The sequence below is a fragment of the Peromyscus californicus genome, unplaced genomic scaffold (genome assembly GCF_007827085.1).
Source record: "Peromyscus californicus insignis strain IS unplaced genomic scaffold, ASM782708v3 Scaffold_4__1_contigs__length_199733344, whole genome shotgun sequence".
NCBI lineage: Eukaryota > Metazoa > Chordata > Mammalia > Rodentia > Cricetidae > Peromyscus > Peromyscus californicus.
In genome coordinates, this window is record NW_026294562.1 from 19,808,508 (window position 1) to 19,816,483 (window position 7,976).

Sequence of the window (7,976 nt, forward strand, 5' to 3'; positions counted from 1 at the left end):
ATGAAATGCAAATGCAAGATCTCAAGTATAAGACACAAGCAGACTCGGTAAGCTCACACCCGACACTGTTCTCTCTCACTCACTCACTCATCTCCGGCCCCGTAACTATCCACCTCTCATTTCTCGCGTGACCTTCTAGAGCTACCCTTCTCTGCATGTCTGATCACCCACTTCCTGAGAGGCTGTGGCTAGTGTGCTGCCTGGCGTGTCTGACTCTTCTGACGGACCTCTTCCCTGTAGTTATTAACTGATTTCAAAACATCCTTTTTTACTTTTTCCTTGCATGTTAAAAGTAGAATTAGTAGTAATATGCCTATTTTACAGTTATGAAAACAGAAATAGACTACTGGTACAAAGCTGACAGGATTTAAATCAAAGTACTTCCCTTCTTTCTTTAATTCTCTTGTGAAATTCCATGGCAAAAAATTCAAAACAGCCCAACCATAAGCTAATATTAACACATGTTCAGATTACTTCTTAAGAAGCAAATTTGTTATTAATGAATATTACACACCTTTTGCCCACATTTTCAATTCTGCATCAAGTTTAATGTTAGGTCATGAGCAGTCAGCACTTGATCATTCCAGAAATTCATATCATCATATACACTTAATCTACTTGCCTGAAAACCTCACAATACTATATACCAGAACTTGCTGACTCCAATATTGCTTCTTTTCTCTTTTTCCCTCCAACACTGCTTCTTTATGTCTGTTTTTATCCCCAATCCTAAATTGGCCATGTTTGGCATAAAAAGAGAGAGATACAAGAGAGAGGCAACAAATACTAATAAAGTGTAGTGAATTTGAAAAATGACCATCTACACAGAACGCTAATATGATATAGTAAAAAAAAGCAGACCATAGACTAGGAAAAAATGGTGTATGGTTTATTCAGAGAAGAAAACACTCTCCAAATGCAGGCTTGCTGCCACTGAACAACACCCTATAACTTTTCTCCTATCTAATGCTTTGACAACTCAATTTCTCTGTAATTCACTAAGCTCTTAGGAGTGACCCAAGCTGTATCCATCCTGCTAGGCTCATTCATGCTTTCCCTGCACACCATGAGCACCTTTTCTGGTGAGTAGCACAGTTGGGTCCTCTTTCAACACATCAACAGTCTACTCTGCATTTCCATGGCTAGGAAACCTACCATAAATATAACTCAACAATGAAAAGAATGTTTCAATTATAGCTCAGGTAAGTGGTTGATCCTATAGGTTGCCAGTTTTATATATTATATGAGGGCTAGCTTCATACATTTTTAATTAAAAAATCCATACTTTTACTCTTGGCACTATTTCATTTACTTATATCTAATGAGTTACATGAATACCAAATTAAAAAATATGTCAGATATCTGTGAATACTTAGTGCATGAAGTTAATGAGAACAGGTCACAGATTCAAACTCCATGTGGGCCAATTAGCTTTACAATGTTTCAGGCTCCATGGTCACAGTCAACACCTTAACCTTGGGTAACAAAGAAACCCAATGATCGTGTGAAACATTAAGAGAATAATTATTATAAACAAAATCTATAACTGTCATAAAATAATAAAAACTAAAAATATTAATATGAGCAACTCTATTTTCTACTAAACTCAACTAGTATATGCCTAGTTCAAATATATCTCTTTTCAGCCATGCAGGCTAATATCTCTACTTTACAGATTACGTGAAGTGAATTCATAAGTAGGAACTAAGGCTATACCCAGCAGAAACTGGATTCAGAACTGTGACTCCAAAGCTTAGGGTATTTCCACAAGAGTATGACCTTGCCTAACTGTGCCATATAGCATAAGATAATCAATAAAATGTTCCTATTCAGCAATCATCACTAACTGAGCATCTACTACATATATAGTTAAGAATGAAATCTACCTTCCAACGTCCTTTTAAGTAAAAAGGAGTCAAAAAGCAAGTGTTTGAAACAAAGGAGACAACACAATATGCACAAAGTAGATTTAAATATATATTTCTATTGCTATAGCTATATATATATATATACATACACACATATATGTGAATATCATATATATATATACACACTATTGTGCAAAAAATCATGTTGAAGCGTAACTAAAGGTAAGAAAGAATGAATCTAAAAAGCAGAGGGCACAACATGAAAGAGAATAATTGCTTCTTGGCCTTTTGGTGAAGATCAAGTATTTAAAAAAGGAATAAAGGAAGTATTTTCTTAGCATCCAAATGTGTGGATATCTGGCAGTCAATGAGACACCTGAAGAAAATAAAAATTAGTATTTCAATTCTTTGTTTTGTCTTTTAAAGCCAGGGTTTCTCTGTGTAGCCATGGCTGTCTTGGAACTTGCTTTGTCTACCACGCCGGCCTCTAGTGTTGGGATTAAAGGCATGCACCTCCACCGCCCAGAATATTTCAATTCTTAACCCATAAGATTTTGCCCTGACATGATGATCCTCGCCTTTGATCACAGCACTCAGGAGGCAGACATGTGAATCTCTGTGAGTTCAAAGCCAGTTTGGTCTACATAGTGAGTTCTAAGACAGCTAGGGCTATTACACAGAGAAACCCTGTCTAAGATTTTGCCCTGATCAACAAATCATTTATGTCCATAAGGCTGTCCTCCTTGGTTTCTCTAAACTTATTCCTTACAGATACACACACAGACAGGACATCAGCAGAGGTAGTCATTAAGTTTCCACCTTTAAAAAATGAGGATCATCAAGCTTCCTAGACTCCTTTGGGCTAAATTTTTGTTTTGTTTTTGTTTCAGTCTCAACAGGTAGCTCTGGTTGACCTGGAACTGATATGTAGACCAGACTAACCTTGAATTCACAGAGATCCTCCTGCCTCTGACTCCCAAGTACTAGAATTAAAGGCATACACCACCATGTCCAACTCAGGCTAAAATCTGACAACAGCCTAGCTTAAAAAGTGTACGCATATACATATGTGCCGGGGTGGGGGTGGGGGGTCATGTAAACAGACACAAAAAAATTGCTCTATAAAATTCTATTCTTGTCAATAATCTGAGTCATAATAATTGTCCTACTACAAGCTACACTGCACAGTGAAATACACTTAGTACAGGTCATAAATAAAGCACCAGTACAAAAAAAATTGAAATCTCTAGAAAAATTTTAACTAAAGCACATACTAACAACCATTTCACAATAGCACTGTAGGAAACCCTAATAGTGAAAAAAAGATATATATGTATAAATAAATTATATATATATATATATATATATATATATATATATATATATATATCAATTCTTTGTTTTGTCTTTTAAAGCCAGGGTTTCTCTGTGTAGCCATGGCTGTCTTGGAACTTGCTTTGTCTACCACGCCGGCCTCTAGTGCTGGGATTAAAGGCATGCACCTCCACCGCCCAGAATATTTCAATTCTTAACCCATAAGATTTTGCCCTGACATGATGATCCTCGCCTTTGATCACAGCACTCAGGAGGCAGACATGTGAATCTCTGTGAGTTCAAAGCCAGTCTGGTCTACATAGTGAGTTCTAAGACAGGGAGCCAGATCTCATTACAGATGGTTGTGAGCCACCATATGGGTGCTGGGAATTGAACTCAGGACCTCTGGAAGAACAGCCAGTGTTCTGAACCTCTGAGCCATCTCTCCAGCCCATAGTTTTTAAAGTCTGAAGAGTACAGATAACTATCCCTGTTTTACAAACAAACAAATGGCTCTCACTGTATCACCCTTCCTGGTCTGGAACTCACTCACTACATAGACTAGGCTAGCAAAAAACTCAGAGATCAGTCTGCCTCTGACTCTTGTGCTGGGATTAAAGGCTTTTGTTGGTAGTGGCTGTTGTGATTGCTAATCTTAGGGAGAGAACCCAGAGCCTATGCACCTCAACCCTTGTAATGTTTATTAAAAAAAGAAATTGTTAGAAAAAAAATCTGTAATTTTGAGAACTTTTTTTGGTTTGTTTTGTTGGTTGGTTTGGTTTTTCTAGATAAGGTTTCTCTGTGTAACAGCTCTGGCTGTACTGGAACTCACTTTGTAGATCAGACTGGCCTGGAACTCAGAGATCCACCAGTCTCTGCCTCCTGAGTGCTGGGATTAAAGGCAAATGCTACCATCGCCTGGCTAAGAACTTCTATTTACAGCTTTTTGGTAGTGGTGGTAGTGGTGGTGTCTGAGAAAGAATCTCACTAAAATGGCCAGACTGACATCAAATTTTTGATTCTCCTGTCTTGGTCTCCCAAATGATGAGATTATAGGTGTGTTGACACCACAGCCAGTTCTACCATAGTTTTGTTTTGGTTTTTTGTTTGTTTGTTTTGGTTTTTTTCGAGACAGGGTTTCTTTGTGTAGCTTTGGAGCCTGCCCTGGAACTCACTCTGTAGTCCAGGCTGGCCTCTGCCTCCCGAGTGCTGGGATTAAAGGTGTGCACCACCACCACCACCACCACCACCACCATCACCACCACCACCACCACCACCACCACCACCCCGGCAAGGATTTATTTATTTATTATGTATACAGTATTCTGTTTGCATGTATCCCTGCAAGCCAGAAGAGGGAGCCAGATCTCATTACAGATGGTTGTGAGCCACCATATGGGTGCTGGGAATTGAACTCAGGACCTCTGGAAGAACAGCCAGTGTTCTGAACCTCTGAGCCATCTCTCCAGCCCATAGTTTTTAAAGTCTGAAGAGTACAGATAACTATCCCTGTTTTACAAACAAACAAATGGCATCTCAGTAAAAACCTAAAATTAGCAATCACCTTGTCATCATTCATCAGTAACAGCCACAAAATTAACTAACATACCCTTACCATCACTAATCTCTTTAAAGTCACAACTTACATAATCTTAACAAACATCTTATGAGGTAAATGCTGTTAATTCCATCTTAGAAATTAATAAACGGGCTCAGAGAAGTCAATTAAGTTGCCCAACATTAAGTCTCAACACAAGGATTTGAATTTGTTCAACTTTATACCCTAACCTAATACACTTTCCTTCTATCCTTGTTTTTTCTAAACCATATTTAAAAATTTTCCAATCAACAATTTCAAACAAACAAATTTAAAAATTACTATATCCCAAATCCTTTTAAAATTTGTTTGTAAACTCCCAAACTTCTCTACAAGGGGGACAGGGGACTACTCACAGGCACAATACTAAGCAACCATTCAGAATCTCAAATCTTTAGAGTCAGAAAACAGACTCCAATATTAGCTATTTATATTCTGAATCCTGTGAGGAAAGACTCCTAGCAAGTACACACCAAATAGCTACAGCGATTACTGCATGAGTAGGACCTGGAAAGGAGGGGGAAACCCACGAGAAGTGGACACTGGGAAGAAGTTCAGCACTGAGCTTGGGGAGCTCTAAGTCTTAGGAGATGCTTGTTATGTATAGCGCTTACAAGAGGAGTTGTTCCGGAGCAAGAGGGGCAGCTAGTAGCTGGGTGTGGAGAACAGTCCACATTCTGATAAATTGTCTCCACAGGTGGCAGGGCCCTAATGTCACCTCTCTAGTAGAAACCTAGCATAACATTTGTATGTTTCATCCGTTTCTAAGGAGACCATTTATTAACTCCAGTCTTCATAAAGACATGAACACCATTTTAAAATGCAACCGGCCTGTACCGCACAAGGGAGAATACTAAAGCTTTATTTTAAACACGCTTTATAGTCCAAACGTTTCATACGTACATCACTTCTGCTGAAACCCATAACATCGAAAGGCAAAGTACCAAAAAGGCTGTCCCCCTTTTTTTTCAGACAGGGAAACTGAGGTAGTGGTAATAAGACAACAAAAGATCACAAGTCCCTCTGGGCGTTGGTAGCGCACGCCTTTAATCCCAGCACTCGGGAGGCAGAGGCAGGCGGATCTCTGTGAGTTGAAGGCCAGCCTGGGCTACAGAGTGAGTTCCTGGACAGCAAGAGCTACAAAGAGAAATCTTGCCTCGAAAAACAAAAAATAAAATTAAATTAAAAAAAAAAGATCACAAGTCCAGCAAGCGGCTGAGCCATCATCCTCTCAGGATTCAAACTCTGTGCTCCTTCTCTCACAACTCAGATTCGGCGTAAAAAGTTTAGAGGAAACTTTCGATAAAGAGATTTGGAAGCTTTCCGAGGACCGCCCATGAAGAGCAGGAAGTACACTCTAGTTTATAAACTGCTCACTGCCAGCCCATAGCCCGGGGCTCCGGGCAGCGGAGCAGACATGCAGCCATCCATCCAGCACTGCCCGGGAACCCGCGACCCAGAGGTCATGCCGGAGCGACCTCGGTGACCCACAGCCCCGCAGCCCAAAGGGGGTCCCCACAGACCCCGCTACCTGTTGACACACTGGAGGGAGAAGATCCCTACGAGAAGCATCAGGGCTGAGGCTCAAGGCAGGCAGAGCCTGAGACCCCTGAGAAGATAGAAGGAACCCGAGAAAGGCCCTCCCGTCCGGGGGCCCTAGGGGTCGAAGGGCAAGAGCTTCCCAATAACCCCCGCCCCAGGCGGGGGCCTGCCCCGCAAGTCACGTGAGAAAACTAACAAACAAACAAACAAGTGGGCCTTGTCCCGGGCGGGAGGGGAGAAGAGGGGGCAACCAGCCCCAGCTCAGGGTGAGAAAGAATCGGGGACAGGGGCTCGTGGTTACCAGGACGCCGTCGCTCTCCGCTTCCGCCGCCACCATGAAGCTCCAGCTCTTCCGCTCGCCGCTGGGGTGCGCGCCAGGCCTTGGCTCCGCCCGCGCCGCGGGGCCTCCTGGGAGTTGTAGTCTTCGTGAGGCCCGGTCGCGTCACGTAGGGGCGGAGCTGGCAAATGAAGAGGGCGGGAGGGTGTTGACGCCCCTTTATCTCCTATACGGTCCATCCTCCATCTCTACCCTCAGCGCTCAAATCTCCTCACGTCCTACTCAATCATACCGTGTCTCTTTCCCCGTCCACAGGCGAGTTTCTTCGAGCGTAATCTACGCTTAGTGTCTCCACTTCCTTCCTTGTATGTGCTGTGTTCTACACTGCAGCTTCTACCCCCGCGGAAAATGTCCTTGTTGCAGCCAGTGTCCTTGTCGCCAAACCCACAAGAGGTATTTTCAGGCTAACTTGAGCATTACTCATTTGATGCTGTTGGACATTATCATTTATTTTCTATGACACTATCCAGGATTGCCTTCCTCATTCCAAATCGTTCGACTCAGTCTATTCCTATGCTCCTTTTTTTTCGAACTCTCCTTTTAAATATTGTTCTCTGCAATTCTAAGAATGGGGGGAGGGGGAATCCAGCTCAGCCCCTTTTTGCCTTAGCTTATTGTACTCCCAACTTCTAGATAGCCTTGTCTCATCTCTGTCTTGCAGGCTTGTCAAAAATGGCTTGAAAGCTTTGGTGGACTAAGGTTATAGCCCAGTGGTTGCCTAACAAGTGAGGTGCTCTGGGTTCAATCTTCAACACCATAAAAAGGAAAGAAAGAATGAAAAAGAAAGAAAGAGAGAAAGAAAGAAAGAGAGAGAGAGACAGAGAGAGAGAAAGAAAGAAGGGAGGGAGGGAGGAGAAAGAAAAGAGATATTTGAAAAGTACATACTGTCTCTCCTCTCCGTTCACTGACGTTCACTCTTCCCTTTGACCTGGATTCCCATCTGTCTCCATTGCCTCTTCCGTCCATGTTCGAATGTAACCAAATCCTGTAGATTCTCTAACTCTAGCACTTGAGTCTGTTCTTTTTTATGTCTACTGTCTGTTATTTCATTCCCACCTGCTTCGCTTCTTAGCTGATTACTGTCCTCCTTACTGATCTCAGTACCACTGTGGGGTCCTCCCTACTGCCAAAGGCCGATTTATGTAAATAACAAATTTAATCAAGTCATGTTTGTGTTAAAATCCTGTAAAGACACAGTTTAATTGAGTTTGAGAGAAGGGATGAAGATGAACACCTTGGGTAGGTAGCTTTTACAATATAGGAGTCCTCAATCCACTCCCCTCATTCCCATCCCTTAGGGGGTCCAAAGAGAAAAGAC

General features: G+C 41.9%; 1 protein-coding gene across 2 annotated transcripts in view; it reads right to left on the minus strand.

Annotated features, from left to right (window-relative positions):
• The window catches only part of R3hcc1l (R3H domain and coiled-coil containing 1 like), an 88,719-nt gene extending 81,987 nt beyond the window's left edge, over positions 1 to 6,732 (minus strand). Inside the window, exon 1 of one of the 2 annotated variants that reach the window (XR_008223106.1) lies at positions 6,623 to 6,732. The gene's annotated coding sequence lies outside the window, so the exon portion shown is untranslated. The remainder of the gene's footprint in view (positions 1 to 6,622) is intronic. The other variant, XM_052762251.1, reaches the window with a different exon arrangement.
• Between the last annotated feature and the right edge of the window lie 1,244 nt (positions 6,733 to 7,976).